The sequence below is a fragment of the Bos javanicus genome, chromosome 3 (genome assembly GCF_032452875.1).
Source record: "Bos javanicus breed banteng chromosome 3, ARS-OSU_banteng_1.0, whole genome shotgun sequence".
In the NCBI taxonomy this organism is placed as follows: domain Eukaryota; kingdom Metazoa; phylum Chordata; class Mammalia; order Artiodactyla; family Bovidae; genus Bos; species Bos javanicus.
The window spans coordinates 53,248,093-53,268,741 of NC_083870.1; positions in this window are offsets into that span (position 1 = coordinate 53,248,093).

Sequence of the window (20,649 nt, forward strand, 5' to 3'; positions counted from 1 at the left end):
CACACTCAGTTCAGTTCAGTCGCTCAGTCATGTCCCACTCTTTGCAACTCCCTGGACTGCAGCACACCAGGCTTCCCTGTCCATTACCAACTCCCAGAGATTGCTCAAATTCATCTACAGAATTGGTGATGCCATCCAACCATTTCATCCTCTGTCATCCCCCTTCTCCTTCTGCTTTCAATCATTCCCAGCATCAGAGCATTTTCCAATGAGTCATTCTTCGCATCAGGTGGCCAAAGTACTGGAGCTTCAGCTTCAGCATCAGTCCTTCCAATGAATATTCAGGATTGGTTTCCTTTAGGATTGACTGATTTGATCTCCTTAATTATTTACTGTTCTGTTTCCCTCCCTAGATCAGAAATTCCATGATGCAAGAGCTGATGTTCAATCACTCTTCAATCCTGAGTTCATGCCATAGGGTACATACTTAATAAGTATTTATAAAGAGGTTTACTAAGGCACCATACAAAAGCATGTCACATTAACAGAAGTACAATGGTACCTTCTCTGCATTGTCCTGGTGACTTATTAGCCATTGTTTTGTAATAAATTATTGGTACTGATTACTTGGAAGAATGGCCATATAGCTATGCCCATGTAAAAATCACCTCCATCACAAATTAATCTTTCTATTTCAAATACTTTCCCTTTGACTTCTGATTTGGGTACCTCGATTACTCTCTGACCATATTTTAATTTATATGATATGTGCCTTGGTGTTGGGAGGGGCCCCTGCCTTCCATTCTACCTCAGCTCCCCTGTTTTTGCCCCCTAAAAAGAACTGCAAGCATATGTCACATAGTCATTATTTTAAATAAGGTCATTCCATGTTGGTGAAATTCTGTGCAGTCATTTTTACTGCATGGAACTTTTGCCTGGTGATACTAAGTATAGGCTCTGCTAGTCCTGACTCATCACTTTTTACTCCATTTCTTCTGTTGGAGGTGAGGCAATGTCTGTGTTCTAAAAAACTACTGTTTGTTCTTCTTGACACAACATGGAGAGTTGAATACATCGGTAACTGAATGGCTTTAAATAGAGAGAGATCTTGATCCTGAGAATGCCATGTATGTGACTCAGGAAACTGGCATTGATTGGGCCCAGGTCATGCATTTATAGCATGAAGACTTAGGCCTGGAGGTATTTTCATTATATACTTATATTATAATATATATTTCATTCAAAATATATACATAATTTCATTATATGATGAAAATACATATAATTCACTCAACTGTAGTCTACCTAGTAGAGAACAACTTTAGAAATATGAAATTAATAAATTCAGAAAAAGTTGTTGGCAGAACTTTTTATGAGACACAAAAGAGCTTTTCAAGGGCTTTTCACCCTACTCATTGTTATTTTTGTCTCTCCATATATATTATCTTTTTTCTTTGATTGTTTTTAAGATTTTTCTCTTTGTCATTTGTTTTAAGCAGTTTGATTATGATGTACCTTCATATGGTTTTTTTTATGTGTCTTGTGCTTGGAATTCAGTGGGCTTCTTAGAACTGTGGCTTTATAGTTTTTATTAAATTTGGAATTTGTTGTCAATCTCTTTCATTTGTATCCTTCTTCTCTTCTTGTCTTTTACAGACACAAATAAAATGGGACTGGTACTGCAGTTCACTGATGCTCTGTTTATATATTTTAGTCTCTTTTCTCTTTATTTCATTTTGGACAGTTTCTATTGGTATGCATTCAAGTCCCTTAATTTTATGCAGTGTCTGCTGCTGCTGCTAAGTCGCTTCAGTCATGTCCGACTCTGTGCGACCCCATAGACGGCAGTCCACCAGGCTCCCCTGTCCCTGGAGTTCTCCAGGCAATAACACTTGAGTGGGTTGCCATTTCCTTCTCCAGTGCATGAAAGTGGAAATTGAAAAAGTCACTCAGTCATGCCCAACTCTTAGTGACCTCATGGACTGTAGCCTACCAGGCTCCTCTGTCAATGGGATTTTCTAGGCAAGAGTACTGGAGTGGGGTGCCATTGCTAATCCCAACAAGTATATGTTTCATGTCAGACATAGTATCATTTTTAATCACTGGAAGTTTGATATGAGACTTTTTTGTATGCTTTGATGGGATGTCGGACATTGTGAATTGTATCTTGTTGGGTTCTGGATATTTTGTATTCCTATAAATCTCTTGAACTTTTTGTAGAATGTGGTTAAGTCACTTGGAGACATTTTGATCCTTTCATGTCTCACTTTTAAGTGCTGTTGCAGGGGAGGGGGTGGGGATCAGCCTAGGGTTAATTTTTTTCCCACTACTGAATCAAAGCTCTTCCAAGTATTCTATCCAGTGCCCCAAATTATGAGGCTTTCCTTTCTGGTTGCTCATGACAGGCACTATTCCTTCACTTGTATGAACTACATGTAGTATATCTTCTAGTATTTTTTATTGGCTTTTTCTTGGCAGTTTCCTGACACATATGCATCTGAAGACTCAAGAGAGAGTGCCTAAAGATCTCCTGGGCTTTCTCTCTGCATAGCTCTCTTCTCTTTGGTACTATGTCCTGCAAGCAGTTAGCTGCCTCGACCTCCCTGGACTTCCAGCTTTGTATGTTCGTCTCAAGGAGACCAGCAAGTTCCATTTGAGATACAGCCCCTCTCCATGCACTGTAGCCTGGAAACCCTTCCACATTCCAGTCTGGGCCAGTCATAGGGCTCACCCCATTTGTTTCCTACCTTCATTGCTTGATGTCCAAAACTTTGTTGTCTTATATTCTTTTCTTGTATTGTTTTGTTTCTTCTTATTTGTTTATTTTAGTTGTTTCAGGCAGGAATGAAAACCCAGATCCTATTACTCCTCTGGCTCCTGAAGAATATATTACTGGTCTGTCAGAGTCTTTTTATATATAAGACACATGGTCACACACTGGGCACAGACTATCATATAGGTTTAAAAAAAAAAACTCTTCAACTGATAGATATGTTCCCTTCATTTCCTAGGAAAGTCATATAAGATAAACAATGCCTATCCATTCTCTATCCTATGAACAACATTTAAGCCCACGCTGGCTTGATGCTGACTTTTTTGCTTGTGACACATCAAAGTAAATTTTAGCCCTGAAACATGGGGAAAACCAATATTTCTGAGCTTTGGTAATATTTTTCCTTTGCATTCCCCTGAAGTTTCTAGGTCCTATTTTGCTGCTACACAGAGAAGATCTCTGTAAGTGAGCACAGAATAAGGAATCTTGGTCTTTTGCTGTGCAAACATACACCTAAACATGCTGTATTGGAGCAGATGCCTATAGGAAATGTGAAATAGCTTGCTCTGCCCCACCCCCTCCCAAGCCATATAAAGCCACAAGTTAAAAAGCAATTTAAATTTGGGGGAACTAAGATGTTTGGCAACTTTTAGGTTTAGTCATTTCTAATTTGTGCTTTCAAGTTTTTCTTTTAATTTAAATGAATATGTCCTAGAGAAATGTCCAAACCATTCTGGGTTTTCTCTCCTCCCTTTCCTCAGCCTGCACCCCTAGTGCATTTCCTAGGTGAACATATGCTTAGATCCCTCAAGCATAGTGATCATTTCTCCTGACCAGCAGAGCCAGTCATTATTTATCATATTTTGCTCTCTCTCCTTCTCACTCTCCTAGTGGGAACATTGAAGTGGCTGCTGGCTGGGAAATCAGCCCAGGGAGCTCCTTCTGTTGGTCTCTTTCCTCATTACACTAGTAAAAAATTTAGCGGTGACAGTCTCTACCCCTACACATGTCTGTATATCTATGTGTGTGAGTATATGTGTATATACAGTCTTCATCCAGGTAGGATGGAAGCACACTGCAGGGGCTAATAGTGAGTAATTTAACTGTGGCTTTCTCACACATTTTACTCTCTTTCTTTCTCTGGAGTAGCTGCAGAAGTACAGTGTGCTCACTTATTGCTGCTTCATATTAGAAGCTGAGATTATGGGTTTATGTGTCATCTCGCTGTTTCTGCTGGGTTGTTCTCTGACTGGATGCGATATCATTTCATCCATTGTCAGGAGGCTGCCCCAGTTACCTGGGATGCTCAAGAGAGGCAACACTTACTTGCCACGTGATAGCAAAGGCTTCTGTTTATTTCTGTGGCTGCTCCTCCTGCAACCCTCTGCGGGATCCCTGACTATCCAAGCTGACGGGGAAGTGGAAAACCACACAACCTCACTGAGGCTTGAAGGATTTTTGCTTATCGGTATTTTTAAGGAAGTACCAGGCAACCATGAATTACAATTTGCAAGAACTTCTTTTCATTTTTTTGTGTGTCCTTGTTATTTTAAGTCTCTTTTGGGTCACAGTTCTTCAGTTCCAGGAGCTTTTAGCTAATAGTCTTGTTAGTACTATCCAGCTTAGCTCAGGAAAGGTGACTACTAGTCACTAGAATGGACGGAAAGCAGAGGCCATGGATCATACCTCCTCTGGAATTCAGCAGCACTTAGCCTGGTATTGGACTCTGTGAAAGTAGTTACTGATTGATTGATCTAAGACAAAATTGCCCATTTTTTTTAAAATTTTATTTTTAAACTTTACAATATTGTATTGGTTTTGCCAAACATAGCTTAGAGTTTTTATCCAGGCCAAGACATGAGCCTTTCTCTTTTGTACTGGTATGCCTGCTTGCCAAGTTAAGAAATTTTAGGTGGGATGATGAAAAAATTGTTAATCCAAAAGGGTCTATTCATTCTAAAAATACTACAGTCTCACGATTGGTTTCAGTTTCAATTAAAAAGTATCCAGTGTTGGGAGAGAAAAGAGAAGATAATGATGGGAGAAATATAGAAAAGTGATGTTTTAATTTTTTTTTTTTTCTTTTTGTCTTGTGTTTTGGAGAAAACTATCCTCTATTTACCATTAGATCTGAAGAGGCACAAACTGGGTTTTGGAAGAGCTGTTGTCTATAGTGACCAAAGCATAAGAATGTGGGATTCATTCAACTTTGGGGAATAAAAGCACATTACATATTCCATTGTATCTTCCTATTTAATTGACTATCTGACTAGTTAGGTTTCTAAGATTTTCAATTTGTTTTAATAAGACTCTCTATAATTAGGTCCAAGTGGTTTAGCTACAATAACCAGTAGAGAAGCTACAGTTATTTTATATTTGTATCTCATTAGTGAGCCTTCAGATTAACATTACCAATTCATTTATGGGGAGATGTCACTTTGGGCAGGGAAATTCTTATTTTCAGCTCCTCAGGCAAAGCATGTATAACCCTTAACTTAACCTAAAGCAGTGTCTTCCATTGGAGGAATGTGTGAATACCAGTCCTGTCTTCAGCTGGCCCTCTGCCAACAAGTGAGAAGTAAACCTTTGACTAGTTCCAGGGCACGTGAGAGGGCATCTCAAGGAGTAGGGCACGTGTAGCTGATCACATGAGCACTTTCTGCCTGTATCTCCCACATTCCAGTTACTCTGGGGGAAATCATGTCACCCCATGACGTGTGATGCTGCTTCAAATTATTTGCAAGAAATAATCTAAATGTCAGATTGTGGGTATCATGGGGCACTGCACAAGTTGAGACAAACCAGAGTGTGAGGAAACTCAGAGTGAAGTTGGTTTTGAAGGTTATGCAAACTCATCAGGCATCCAGGAAATACAAAGAGCACGAAGAAACTTTGTCTCAATTATTTCACAATCCAATCCATAAAGAGATGAATTACTCTAGGTATTTATATGTTTCTTCAGAACAATTCAGTATATTAATTCAGTAAGCAGTTGTTAAGCATCTCCTGTATGCCAGACACTGTTCTAGACGTTAGGGATGGAGCAGGAAACAGAACTGAGCTCCTGATCCAAGGGAGCCCATCTTCTCAAGGGGAACAACAGGACACAAACCAAAGAGTGTAACTCCCCATGGGAGGTGATAGGTGTGATGGAGAGAATTAAGACAGGGTAGGGGGCCACGCGTGAGGGAACCAGATACTATTTTATATAGAAAGTCAGGGGAGATTTCTGAAAAGGTAACATTAAAAAACATGAGTTGTTTTTTGTTTTTTTTTGAGTCCCCATTCCCATTCCTTCCTGACCATGACAACCCTTTTCTGAATCATCACGCTGTCTTTGCCGACACAATTAAAACTGTGACAATTTGGACATTTCTGTCAAATTAGTAATTGACTACATGACCAAAGAGTAGTTCAGCCAAATACTCGTGAATCAAACTGAAAGTTAAAAAAGGTCCTCTCCTCTCCATTTTTCTTTGCAGGCAATAAAGCACAAGCTATAGTTTAGTCAAATGAACCAGGAACCAAAAAAGGAAAGAAAGTCTAGTGTGTTGAAGGGATATCACGGGCAGTAAATTTTAGTGGCATAAGAGATGCAGATTCAATCCCTGGGTCAGGAAGATCCCCTGGAGGAGGGCATGGAAACCCATTCCAGTTTTCTTGCGTGGAGAATCCCATGGACAGAGAAGTCTGGCGGGCTATAGTCCATGAGGTCACAAAGAGTTGGACCTCACTTAAGCGACTTAGCATGCACGCACACAAATTTTAGTGAAAGAAGATCCCTAGGGAGAGCACAGGAGCTGGCTTAGATTTTAACCTTGGCTTCTCTGCTTACCAGCTGGGTGATTTTAAACAAACTTTGCTTCACTATGTGTCAGTTTCCTCAGCTGCAGAGGATAATAGTACCTCAATGGGATCTGCTAAGAATTAAATGAGATCTTTATGTAAAGCTCTTAGCATGATTCCTAGGACATAATATACCCTCAGGGTTTAAAATGACCATCATCATCATTGTTGGTAGCACTATCATTTACTGGCACTGCTATCTTCCTGCATTGCCAAACACTCTTTGAGTATGTGAATTTTTGGCCAGTATTACTCCTTCTTATCTCTGCTTGCTATTCTTTGGAACTCTGCATTCAGATGGGTATATCCTTCCTTTTCTCCTTTGCTTTCGCTTCTCTTCTTTTCTCAGCTCTTTGTAAGGCCTCTTCAGACAACCATTTTGACTTTTTGCATTTCTTTTTCTTGGGGATAGTTATGATCACGGACTTCCCTGGTGGCTCAGATGATAAAGCGTCTGTCTACAATGCAGGAGACCCGGGTTCGATCCCTGGGTCGGGAAGATCTGCTGGAGAAGGAAATGGCGATCCACTCCAGTACTATTGCCTGGAAAATCCCATGGACAGAGGAGCCTGGTAGGCTACAGTCCATGGGGTCGCAAAGAGTCAGACATGACTGAGTGACTTCACTTTCACTTACTTATGATCACTGCCTCCTGTACAATGTTATGAACCTCTGTCCATAGTTCTTCAGGCACTCTATCAGATCTAATTCCATGAATCTATTTGTCACTTCCACTGTATAATCATAAGGGATTTGATTTATGTCATACGTGAGTGGCCTAGTGGTTTTCCCCACTTTCTTCAATTTAAGTCTAAATTTTGCAATAAGGAGTTCATGATCTGTGCCACAGTCAGTTCCCAGTCTTGTTTTTGCTGACTGTATAGAGTTTTTCCATCTTCGGCTGCAATTAATATAATCAATCTGATTTCAGTATTGACCATCTGTTGATGTCCATGTGATGTCATCTCTTGTGTTGTTGGAAGAGGGTGTTTGCTATGACCAGTGCATTCTCTTGGCAAAACTCTGTTAGCCTTTGCCCTGCATCATTTTGTACTTCAAGGCTAGACTTTCCTGTTACTCCAGGTATCTCTTGACTTCCTACTTTTGCATTCATGTTCCCTATGATGAAAAGGACATCTTTGTTTGGTGTTAGTCCTAGAAGGTCTTGTGGGTCTTCACAGAACTGGTCAACTTCAGCTTTTTTTGCATTAGTGGCTGGGACATAGACTTGGATTACTGTGATGTTGAATGGTTTGCCTTGGGAATGAATCGAGATCATTCTGTCCTTTTTGAGATTGCACCCCAAGTACTGCATTTCGGACTCTTCTGTGGACTATGAGGTCTACCCCATTTCTTCTAAGGGATTCTTGCACACAGTAGTAGATATAATGGTCATCTGAGTTAAATTCACCCATTCTGGTCCATTTTAGTTCACTGATTCCTAAAATGTTGATATTCACTCTTGTCATCTCCTGTATGACCACTTCCAATTTGCCTTGGTTCATGGACCTAAAATTCCAGGTTCCTATACAATACTGTTCTTACAATATTGGACTTTACTTTCACCACTAGACATATCCACAACTGGGCATTGTTTCTGCTTTGGCTCAGCCTCTTCATTCCTCCTAGAGCTATTCCTCCACTCTTCTCCAGTAGCATATGCAGAGAAATAGATGAAAACAATAGACTGTGAAAGACCAGAGATCTCTTCAAGGAAGTTAGAGATACCAAGGGAACATTTAGTGCAAAGATGGGCACAATAAAGGACAGAAACGGTATAGACTTAACAGAAGCAGAAGATGTTAAGAAGAGGTGCCAAGAATATGAAGAAAAAATATACAAAAATATCTTAATGACCCAGATAACCACAATGGTGTGATCACTCCCCTAGAGTCAGACATCCTAGAATGTGAAGTCAAGTGGGCCTTAGGAAGCATCACTACCAACAAAGCTAGTGGAAGTGATAGAATTCCAGCTGAGCTATTTCAAATCCTAACAGATGATGCTGTGAAAGTGATGTACTCAATATGCCAGCAAATGTGGAAAACTCAGCAGTGGCCACAGGACTGAAAAAGGTCAGTTTTCATTCCAATCCCAAAGAAGGACAATGCCTAAGAATGCTCAAACTACCACACAATTGCACTAATAAGTCTATAAACTCACTAGAGCACCCAGAGTCTGTGAGGCATGCATGCATGGGCAGAGGGTACAGAGAAGCAAGGAACCAATACCCCATCACCACCATTCTCAAACCAGTGGCTCTGCTAGAAGCATTCAGCAGACTCCCATTTAATTCTCTCCACAACTCCCATATCACACAGAGAAAGAAAAGAGCATTCCCAAGAGCACACAATTGGAGCCGAATTTGAACCCAGCATTGCCTGACTCCCAGCCCACCAGCTTTCTGCTATTTCATAATCCCTTCACAATTCAGGAGACTTGGGTTCAATCCCTGGGTTGGGAAGATCCCCTGGAGAAAGGAATGGCAACTCACTCCTGTATTCTTGCCTGGAAAATTCCACAGACAGAGGAGCCTGGTGGGTTATAGTCCATGGGGTCACAAAGAGTCAGACAGGACTGAGTGACTAACAACACACACACACACACACACACACAGACACGACAGAAAAAGTCCCTCTTTCTCCTAGTCATTTCAAAACTTTTAAAATTAATAATCTTATTTGTTTCTCAAAATATCCTTGTGAAGTTGTCATGTAAGGCTTTATCATTTTCATTCTGCTTTCCAAGTAACTGACCCTCCCTCGGAGCAGCTGAGCAACCACCTTGAGGTTGGGGGGATGAGGGCGGTCGGTGATGGCCAGGAGAGTCACTGGGCTAAATGAGGAACTCTTGCTCCTTCAGACAAGGCTCTCCTTGGCACACGGACCTGGACATTAAGCTGAGCTGGGCATGGATTTGAGTTCCAAGAAAGCAAAAATAAAAACACACTACCCTGAAATGGGAAATCCCCATAGGGACTACAAGTTAACAGCATTCTTGTTAGCTAAAAGCCGCTGTTCATAAGTGATACACTGAATTGCAATGGCATTTCTTGTGTGCATTACACATTTATTCAGCTGAAAAGGAGGTGAGGTGGTGGATGAGCAGAGGTCAGGGAGAAGGACCAAGAGCCAAAAAGCACTGGGCCGAATGCTCTATGCTCCTACGTGAATGACTTGACCTCTTTATCCCTCTGTGTGACCTTGAACAAGTCCCTCAACTTCCTTATCCATCTCAGCTAGGAAATGTGTTTGTGGTGTGTGTGTGTGCATGTGTGCGTGTGTGCATCAGGGTGTGGGCAGATGTCACCATATATCAAATGCTGTGGCTGAAGCAAGCTCCTTGGGGAAAAGGTATCGCAGTCTCCTTGCCCCCATCGGAAAGATTTTCTCGCAGTGCAGCGAAAGGTGCCACTTTTTAATAACATCATTGGAATATCAGCTTTCTGCAAGATACAGTGGGACACACTGGGGCGTGCCATCTTGTGACATGATAAAAGAAGAGGCTCCCGTGTGAGCTCCCAGGCAAAGCCCCTTCAGGAAGCAGGGCTTGGTCCTTCTGGGGTCACGTGAGTGAGGTGGAGACATGAAGTTTGTCACATTGCAGAAAATACCCAGACCTCTCATGGTATGAAACGCCCTCACTTTCCCTACCTTGGGGTTAGTTTTTACTCTTTCTCTTCGAATTATCCCCATGGTTGTCAGAGAGGTAAGGGCACTCGCCTACGAGCTGCTGGAGCCAGTCGGCTCCTCTTCTAGCTCAGAGCGCTGCCACTGCAACTCAGAGAGAGGCATCCCCAAATGGAGGAGGGCAGGGGCTTTGTCTACTCATCCCCCTTCCCTTGGGGCAACAGCAGTGTCTGATGTCTGGGTAGATGGGTGTGCACTGTTACCCAGGCACTTACACACGGTTAGGTACTGCCTGGGTGCCTGCTACTCACATGGGCCCAGGAACATGAGCTGGGAGAAAGGAGCGGGGCAGCATGGTCTCTGGGACATGTACTCCTGTGGGCAGCCTAGTGTGGGGAAGGGCAAAGGGTATGTGACCTGATAGAGAATACCTGGATTTCTCTTCACCCTCGACCACCAGGGGTAATTGGCATAGGGGGTGGCAGCTAAGTGCCACCTTACTCTCACCCTACTCTCTCCTTACTCTTGCCAGCACCTGCCTCCCCCTGAAAGGCATTCTGGTGTAGGAGGATGGCTTTCCTAGTCCAGGAGGACCACTCTGACATCTGGAAGCGCTTTGCCTCCTGGAATCCTATCCTGTTTCTTAGGCTTTATTTGGAGGAATTCTGGCTCTGCCACTATGAGATCTTAGAGGATTCGTTTAGTCTCTGAGCCTCAGTTTCCTCATTGTAAGAGAAGGATAAGGACACTTGTCCTATCCTGTTAGAGTAAAAGAATCATTTGAGATAGTGTGTGTGACAAATGCCTGACAAACTCCAAAGCAGTGTGCAAAAAGAAGGGATTCTTATCATGCTTTCAGTAAATGAACACTTGGAAGGGAACGGACTTTTCTATAAAGGTTCCGACCTTGGCTGAGACCTCAGGAGGCATTTCTTGGCCTGTGCAGGGCGGGAGGAGGTGGTCCCTGGGGCCATGTACAGATCTCAGCATTGCTGAAGCCCCCACTGGTCTGTCCATCAGATGGAAAGTGCCTTAAAATCCAGCTTGCAAGAGATTCTAAAGGCCATCCAAAACCAGTCCTCTTCAATGCTTCAGCCCTCTCTACAATACTTCAAAAAACATGTATATCCTTTACTTTTCACATAATCTACATGGAACCCAGCAACAGGCCAGTCATGGAATGACTATGACGTCTTAGTCATTCTTGAATACCCTGTAACTGGGTCTTCCACATTACAGGAATATTTATGACTATACATCAATAAATATCTATGGCTATGAATGAGTATGTAGATTAGGGAATAGAAATTTTAAAAGACTTTGTTTAGTTTCAAGAATTCATGGCAATATTTGGTACTGTCGATGGATCTGGCTTCCTAATTAGGAACAAAGTGGCTGAATTTGTCAGTTGTATTCAGATTGGAACAATTAGGTGGTAATCTGTGCATTTAACTCACAGTTTGGTTTAGGATGATCCAAATCTAGCAGCAGTCTTCTTCACACAAAACAAATCTGACTTACTTCCGGGCCCAACTCAACTAGTTTCACAGCAGGAATTCACATAGACAAATAAACACTTGGGAGAAATTCCCTTGTGAAGTAACCACGTGCCTAGTCAGAACTGTCTCATAATTTAACAGCCAGTTTTAAAAATAACTGTCAAATTAAGCTGGCTAATTGCTCTGGTCTCCATCTAGTCCGTCACAAGTGGGGAGGAGGGGATTGATCTCCAAGGTAAAAGGAAGACGTGGGCCAAAAGAGACTCATTGGTGCCCTGCATGAAATTATATTTGGCAACATGCATGGCAATACATTTTTACAAAGTCCATTTTCATATTGCTTTTCCTGGCATTTTTAGAAAGCCATTCTGGATGGATTTGTTTTTCAGGATATTTGGTTATATGTGCATCCTTGTATTTTATTATTACTCATAGAACTGTCAAATACAATTCTTTTTATTAGATTCACCCCTAAATTAGCTTCAAATAATCTCAAATTAAAAAAATAAAGTCATTGTACCACCAGGCTGGAGCCAGAGGATTGGATACAGAATATAAGAAAAAGCAAAGGAGGAAATATCCTAAAGCTTTGTGAACTTATGCTTGAATATCTTCTTTCTCCTGCTCCCTGAGAAATTAATGAACAGACAACCCTGAAACTTCAAAGCCATAATACTCTGCTTTGGGAATTGCAATCTCCATCTTGGTTGTTTAAAAATGAGCACACATGGAAATGATGCATCAGCATATCTTTTCAAGTTTGGGGTTTTTTTCCTATTGAAAATTAATCAACAACCTCCAGTTATTTATGGCTTAGTAAATGTATAAGAAAAAATTAATCTTTCTTTAAAAAGAGCCCCAAATGTTTAATCACAGTGGAAAAACATGGTCATGATAAAAAATTACAGCTGGACAGGGATGGCAAGTCTGCCTGCACAGCCCCTACTCAGTGCTGCTTTGCAAAGATGAGAGCTTTTTGGTTTTCCCTTCTGAAAATGTCTGTGGCTGTATAAGGTCATGTATAAATATCCTTCCCACCCCTTAGCATTTAGTGGGTAGAGTCACATTGAATACCCGGATCTGACTTGCATCTCTTCAACATTTTGTATCCAGATGGGCCATGAGTGTGATGGTGACATGATCAGATGTTGAAGCCAGATTGCCCAAGTTTATAAACTGTGTCATCCTGGGTGTATGAATTAATTTTAGTTATGTCACCTATACAATGGAGTGACAATACACCTACTTTGTATGCTAGTTGTGAGAATTAAGGGAACTAATACAGCAAAGTGTCCAAACAGTGCCTGGTTCAGAGTAATCCTTCAATAAATAGTAGCTAAAATCATAGCCAGACCCGCTTGCTCCAGAGCTCCAAAATTTTGCCTTTATGCTGATCACATATATTCTCAGCTTTACATCTCCAGCAACTCAATATACATATATATTTTAATGTGGCATTAAAAGTAAGGTTCTACATTTTCTCCCTAGCTTCTCTTTCCTCCAAAGCACCGGGACTTCAAAGGCTGTAACTGCCCTCCCCGAAAGCTTTCAAAACTTGAAGTGAACTTGATCACTTTCTCCTGTGGTCTCTCTGACGTGCGCCAGATGTATATGGCCTATTTCCGACTGATGAGCCTGTGATCTGAGCTTCACTGCCTTTGAGGAAATTTCCACCACTAAAAGACTTGGCTTCAGAAAGGATGTCGTGAATGGCCAGTTGATCTGTTAAATAAGATGCCAAATACTGAGGGAATAACCAGGAGGAGAAAATTACATTCACACTTCTTTATTGGTGCCATTAACAGTGTTTTGTCATCTAGCTGATGAAGCAGGCCATCTCCCCCAAAGCATCGCACAATACCAGGCTACCCGGAGCCTGGGCCAACCCTTCACCCAGTGTCCCATAGCCCCTGGGGCTCCCAGGTGGAGGAGGCAAGGGAGGACAAAAGGTGAGGAGGCGCCAATTTAGAGGAAGCCCAAGGACTGGGCTACTTTCCATAAGACTCTCCTTACTCCAAAAAGCAATTTGCATCCTCGTGTCATCACAGCAGTGGTGCCCCACCCACACTCACTGCTCCAGAGGTCAGGGGACCCCTACTCTGAGCCAGGCTGCCGCTCAGCCCATTCGACGGCCTGTCGTTCATTGCTCGACTGCTAACTCCTTGATAAGAACAGCCCTGGCCTCCCTTCTGTATTCGCCCCATGCTTATTAAAACGGTCCCCTCACAATTATCTGTCCTGGTCTGAAATTCATTTCTTTTCCCCTCCCCACCCTCTGCTTCCTCCTTCCATCCTTCCTTTTTCAGGATCTCTCTAGGATCTAGCTTTCATTTTAAATGTGCATTGTTGTCTAGATGGAGAATATCTTACTCCCCAGAATATGACAGGAGACTTTTATAAAATATAAGCTGACCTAAATTACTTCCCTGGTTAAAACACATCATATTCAGGGTTAAGATCCAGAGTCCTACCATGACTTTTAAGGTCTTAGCAGATGAGACCACCCTTAGCCTCATTTCTTTCACTCTTTTTGGGCTCACCACATCCCAGCTTCTGGGTCTCCTTTCCATTAGCAGCAAGTATTCTGAGCCAAGCACACATAATCTTCACAACAACCAAGTGAGGTCAAAAGTGTTATCCCTGTGTTTCCCAAGAGGAAACTGAGGCACAGAGAAGTAAGTAAGATACGGTTAGTAAGGGGTTGACCTAGGATTTAAGTCCAGGATGTCCAATCCCAAGTCCCTCACCCTTGACCACCAATGGTACCACCTCTCTCCATCATTCTGAGCATGCCAAGCTTTTCCCTGCCTCAGGACTTTGGCACATGCTGTTCTTCTGTTAAACCCTTCTCCTGAATAGCCTCCTTTTCATCTTGTGGGTTTGAGCTGGGATGTCACTTCAGGAAAACCTTTCCAGGGCTGCAACATCACCACTGTCTATGGCACTCTCTGTTCTCCATCACAGCCCTCTATTCTTTCTTTTCCCCATAGCTTTCCTTATCATTTATCAACATAAAATTTTTATAAGTTTTGGTACATATTTATATTACTTGTTCAAAAATATTTGCTGTCCTTTCTCCCAGGCCTCTCTCTGCTGGGGGAATTAAAATTCCCCACCTCATTGACATCAAGTTTGGCCACATGACTTGCTTTGGGCAGGAAATGTACTCTGAGAAAAAAATGCCAGAGCTGTTGAGTGACTCGGCCGTCACACTTCTCCTCTCTGACAAGGAGGCATTTCTCAGACAGAAGCTGTTTTGTTAGCCTTGGTCTAAAATGGAGAGGGAGGGATACAGAGCTGCAATGGACCTAACATGAGCAAGAAGTAAACCTTGACTGTAGTGAAGGGCTTGGAGGTTATTTGTTACTGCAACATAACCAAGCTTAGGTTACCCAGTCCATGTGTGTCCTGACATTTTCCTCCCCACCAAATTGACCATTTCATGAAATCAGAGACTGCAGCTGTTTCATCTTATGCTCTTCACTCAGCATCTAGCAGATGGCCTGGTACATTCAGGACTCAAGAAATATTTGTTGGATGAATAAAAGTATAATAAATTGTTGCATGAACCAGCATCTGAAGGCTATCTTTTGGTCTCTGTTTTTTTATCATGCAGAGCAAGTAGCTTTTTTCAAAGCTAACCAATTCTAACTTCACACTCCATTGTTCAGCACCTCTAGAATCCCTCCACGCCTTTTCCCTTACTCTACCTCCAAGCAGACACATCATTTTGACACTGCTTTTTAATATGCATGCAGTTGCTAGTAAGGTTTAATTCCTAGGAGAAAAGTCCAGTTATAACTATTTAGTTTCCATAGAAAAAGACAAAGAAACTCTCTGAAATATCTTTTTTTTCCAATAAAGAAGAGTTTGTCCCAAAATGGTTAAGGGACTTAAAAGGTCATATCACAGCTTTGAGTCTGCTTACTCTTAATTCAATCAAGCTGAAATAAAATACATCTACTGTAAGAAGATACTATTGAATGTATTTTGAAAATATAAGGAAATGTATGCAGAGGTGGAAGATTTGTTTTTCCTGAATTTAAATGATCCCTAACTTCTGTCAGGAAGCAACAGTTAGAACTGGACATGAAACAACAGACTGGTTCCAAATAGAAAAAGGAGTTCGTTGAGGCTGTATATTGTCACCCTGTTTATTTAACTTATATGCAGAGTACATCATGAGAAACGCTGGGCTGGAAGAAACACAAGCTGGAATCAAGATTGCCGGGAGAAATATCAATAACCTCAGATATGCAGATGACACCACCCTTATGGCAGAAAGTGAAGAGGAACTCAAAAGCCTCTTGATGAAAGTGAAAGAGGAGAGTGAAAAAGTTGGCTTAAAGCTCAACATTCAGAAAATGAAGATCATGGCATCCGGTCCCACCACTTCATGGGAAATAGATGGGGAAACAGTGGAAACAGTGTCAGACTTTATTTTTCTGGGCTCCAAAATCACTGTGGATGGTGACTGCAGCCATGAAATTAAAAGACACTTACTCCTTGGAAGGAAAGTTATGACCAACCTAGATAGCATATTGAAAAGCAGAGACATTACTTTGCCAACAAAGGTTCGTCTAGTCAAGGCTATGGTTTTTCCAGTGGTCATGTATGGATGTGAGAGTTGGACTGTGAAGAAGGCTGAGAGCCGAAGAATTGAGGCTTTTGAACTGTGGTGTTGGAGAAGACTCTTGAGAGTCCCTTGGACTGCAAGGAGATCCAACCAGTCCATTCTGAAGGAGATCAGCCCTGGGATTTCTTTGGAAGGAATGATGCTAAGGCTGAAACTCCAGTACTTTGGGCACCTCATGCGAAGGGTTGACTCATTGGAAAAGACTCTGATGCTGGGAGGGATTGGGGGCAGGAGGAGAAGGGGACGACAGAGGATGAGATGGCTGGATGGCATCACTGACTCGATGGACGTGAGTCTGGGTGAAGTCCGGGAGTTGGTGATGGACAGGGAGGCCTGGCGTGCTGCAATTCATGGGGTCGCAACGAGTCGGACACGACTGAGTGACTGATCTGATCTGATCTGAACTTCTGTAGGTGGCTACATGGGCACCTTTTTTTTTTTTTCCCTACAAAGGATTTTGTTAAAGATCCTAAGTAGCAGAGAACATATGGATGGAAGAAAGATGTTCTTGCCTGAAAACAGTCCAGGTGATCTGTTGCTTTTCACCACATATCATGGAAGCCAGTTGTACTAGAGGCTTCTGGGGTAACTCTTGCCTCTGCAGATAAGAGTAGGGACTATATATGTCTTATGTTTTTTTCTCTAGGTCTAGCCTAGTGCCTGGCACATAGTAGAGGATCAGTGAGTGTTCAGAGCATGGATGGTTTTGTTGAAATAAATGAGAAACTGGAAATACTAGGAAGACTTGGGGGTCCCTCCTGGTTGATGGGTGTCTTCCAGAGAAGTTGGAATCCAGCGTTGGGTGGCACAGCATCATACCAGTAACCCTCCCTGCCCAGAACCCTCCTCGTGGTTAAGGCCTAGCTTCCAGTTTCCAGTTGGTGCCACTCTTTCCAATTATTTGGATGCTGTCAGTCAAACACAGTGTGAGTATCAGCTGCTGAATAGCGGCCTGAGAGACAGGAAGGAACTACATTCAAGTGCTGCTCTGCCAATAACCTTCTGTGAACGTGGGCCTTATTTGCAAAATAAGCCCAAGGCCCAAATGATCCCCAAGGTCCATTCCAGTCCTGACACTCTGTGCCCTTTCTTTGAAAGACCCAGACTTGGAAAGACACTGTTTTTCACCATTGTTTCTTACTACCCAGTCTTCAGAGCTATACTGCACTAGACCAATTAGCTGGGTAATTGTTCCCGAGTACAGGCTTATTTCTAATTAGATAGTGCCTGGGTTCACACTCTAGCAATTAACCCCCAAATGGAATAATTGCTCTAGAAAGAACACAGCATAATTATTTTGAAGCTCATCCTTCTTACTTACCAACTCTACTCAGGCTACAACAAGAAAGGAGCTATCTGCTATAGGTTGGCCACTTTCTCCATGACCTCTGCATGGTCCTTGACACATGGTCCTCCATTCATCTTCACAACTGGCTGCTAGATGCCTGAAGGTCACTGTGGCCTGCTGTCTGATCCCTCTCCTGACCTATGACATCACAGTTCCTATGGATTTGGTGACAATTTCCCAGCTGCACCTACAGGGCTCCCGTAGGTCACTCAGGGTCAAAAGCTACAAACAAAAATGCCATGCCAAAAACATGGTGAAAAGGGGAATTGGGAAATTGGTTGGTTTCTTTTCAATCTTCACAAAATAGCAGCCTTTGGGTTACGCACAAACTTAACTGCTTTTGTCTATTTGCAGAACTTATGAATCCATGGGTAGGAGAGAGAAAGGACTGCTAACATAACCCACAGTTAGTCAACCACACATTTCTCAAACAAGCTGCATTTAATACAGCACAAACAGAGCATGCAGTGAGAAATTTGTTACTAAATTTGTTAAAGTGATTCGTAGGTATTTAAACTTGAGTATGCGTTTACAGTTTAAGGTAATTGGCCTATTTTAAATAACTGGCAACACACATGCACTGTACTTTTTTCTCTTCCTTTCCCCCTGCTAAATGTTTCCTGGCATGCTGACAGCCCCACTGCAGTCAGCATCAGGATAGTATACAACAGACCAGAGGCAACATGACCAGAGATTTACCACTTGGCATAGAAAATCTGAGCTAGTGGATCTGGCGACAGGATCCAGGAGTGTGTTTTTGGCTTGGCACCCAGTTAAGGGATGGATAAAAATTTATCATCCAATGAGGGAGGCACTGGCAGTAGAGCCAATTGTCTGAAATAGACATCTCAGAGGCAAGCCCGTTGTGTGAAAACTCTTGCTCACTAGCTATATCCCTCAGTTTAAGCCTCAGTTTCTTCAGCCATAAAATGGGGATTCTCAGACTTCCCTGCTGGTCCAGTGGTTAAGAATCTGCCTGCCTATGCAGGGGACATGGGTTCGATCCCTGGTCTGGGAGGATTCCACATGCCATGGGGCAACTAAGCCCATGCACCACAGCTACTGAGCCCAGGCTCTGGAGCTCGTGCTCCAAAACAGGAGGAGCCACAGCAAAGAGAAGCCCACACACTGCAACTAGAGAGTAGGCCCCACTCTCTGCCACCAGAGAAAGCCCACGCACAACAACAAAGAACCAGAACAGCCAAAAATAAAATAAATTAAAAAAATGGGGACATCTTTATCTCACATTCTGTGGAACAAATGCATTAAAAATACAAAGAACATCTCACATGGTCCCTGGCACATGTAAGCATTCAGTTGCATGCTTGGTTGCCCAGTTGTGTCCAACTCTTTGTGACCCCATGGACTGTAGCTCACCAGGCTCCTCTGTCCATTGAATTTTCCAGGCAAGAATACTGGAGTGGGTTGCCATTTCTTACTCCAGGAAGCATACAAAGAATGTTGGTGATTTATAAGGAGTAAAATTATTACTGCCTTGACCATGAGTATGTTGAGTCTTGCCACCAGCTAAATGTGCAGATTTTAAAATGTACTTCTTACTCAAAATAATTCACTTACATGAAAAATAATGCTAAACACACAAATCTATGACAGTCAACCTTAATGGTTTAATTAGGTTGGATAGTGCACAGCTCACACACCTGGAAGCAGCAACCTTGAATAGTTTTTTACCAATGGTTGGCCCTATGCTTCTATCATATTATGCTTATTAGATGTTATCCTAGGCCATCCCTCATATAGAAGATGTAGAGGGATTGCTGCCTGCTCTGGACCAAATTATGTCCGCTCCAAATTCATATGTTGAAGCCCTAAGCTACTGTGATGGTATTTGGAGATGGGGCTTTTGGGAAATAATCAGGGTTAGATGAGGTTATGAGGCTGGGGCCTTATAAGAAAAGGATTAGTGACCTTCCAGGAAGAGGCACCAGAGAGCATACTCTCTCTCTCCACCATGTGAGGACCCAGCAAGATGGCAGCTGCAGCCATCTCAAGCCGGGAAGACAGGCTTCATCAGGAACTGAATTTGGTCAGCACCTTCACCTTGGACTTTCCAGCTTCCAAAACTCTAAGAGAATAAATTTCTCAGAGTTTAATCCTTTTATGCTAGTTGTATATTGTCACCCTGTTTATTAACTTATATGCAGAGTACATCATGAGAAACGCTGGGCTGGAAGAAACACAAGCTGGAACCAAGATTGCCGGGAGAAATATCAGTAACCTCAGATATGCAGATGACACCACCCTTATGGCAGAAAGTGAAGAGGAACTCAGAAGCCTCTTGATGAAGGTGAAAGTGGAGAGTGAAAAAGTTGGCTTAAAGCTCAACATTCAGAAAACAAAGATCATGGCATCCGGTCCCGTCACTTCGTGGGAAATAGATGGGGAAACAGTGGAAACAGTGTCAGACTTCATTTTTGGGGGCTCCAAAATCACTGCAGATGATGACTGCAGCCATGAAATTAAAAGATGCTTACTCCTTGGAAGGAAAGTTATGACCAACCTAGATAGCATATTGAAAAGCAGAGACATTACTTTGCCAACAAAGGTTTGTCTAGTCAAGGCTATGGTTTTTCCAGTGGTCATGTATGGATGTGAGAGTTGGACTGTGAAGAAGGCTGAGTGCCGAAGATTTGAGGCTTTTGAACTGCGGTGTTGGAGAAGACTCTTGAGAGTCCCTTGGACTGCAAGGAGATCCAACCAGTCCATTCTGAAGGAGATCAGCCCTGGGATTTCTTTGGAAGGAATGATGCTCAAGCTGAAACTCCAGTACTTTGGCCACCTCATGCGAAGAGTTGACTCATTGGAAAAGACTCTGATGCTGGGAGGGATTGGGGGCAAGAGGAGAAGGGGACGACAGAGGATGAGATGGCTGGATGGCATCACTGACTCGATGGACATGAGTCTGAGTGAACTCCGGGAGATGGTGATGGACAGGGAGGCCTGGCATGCTGCAATTC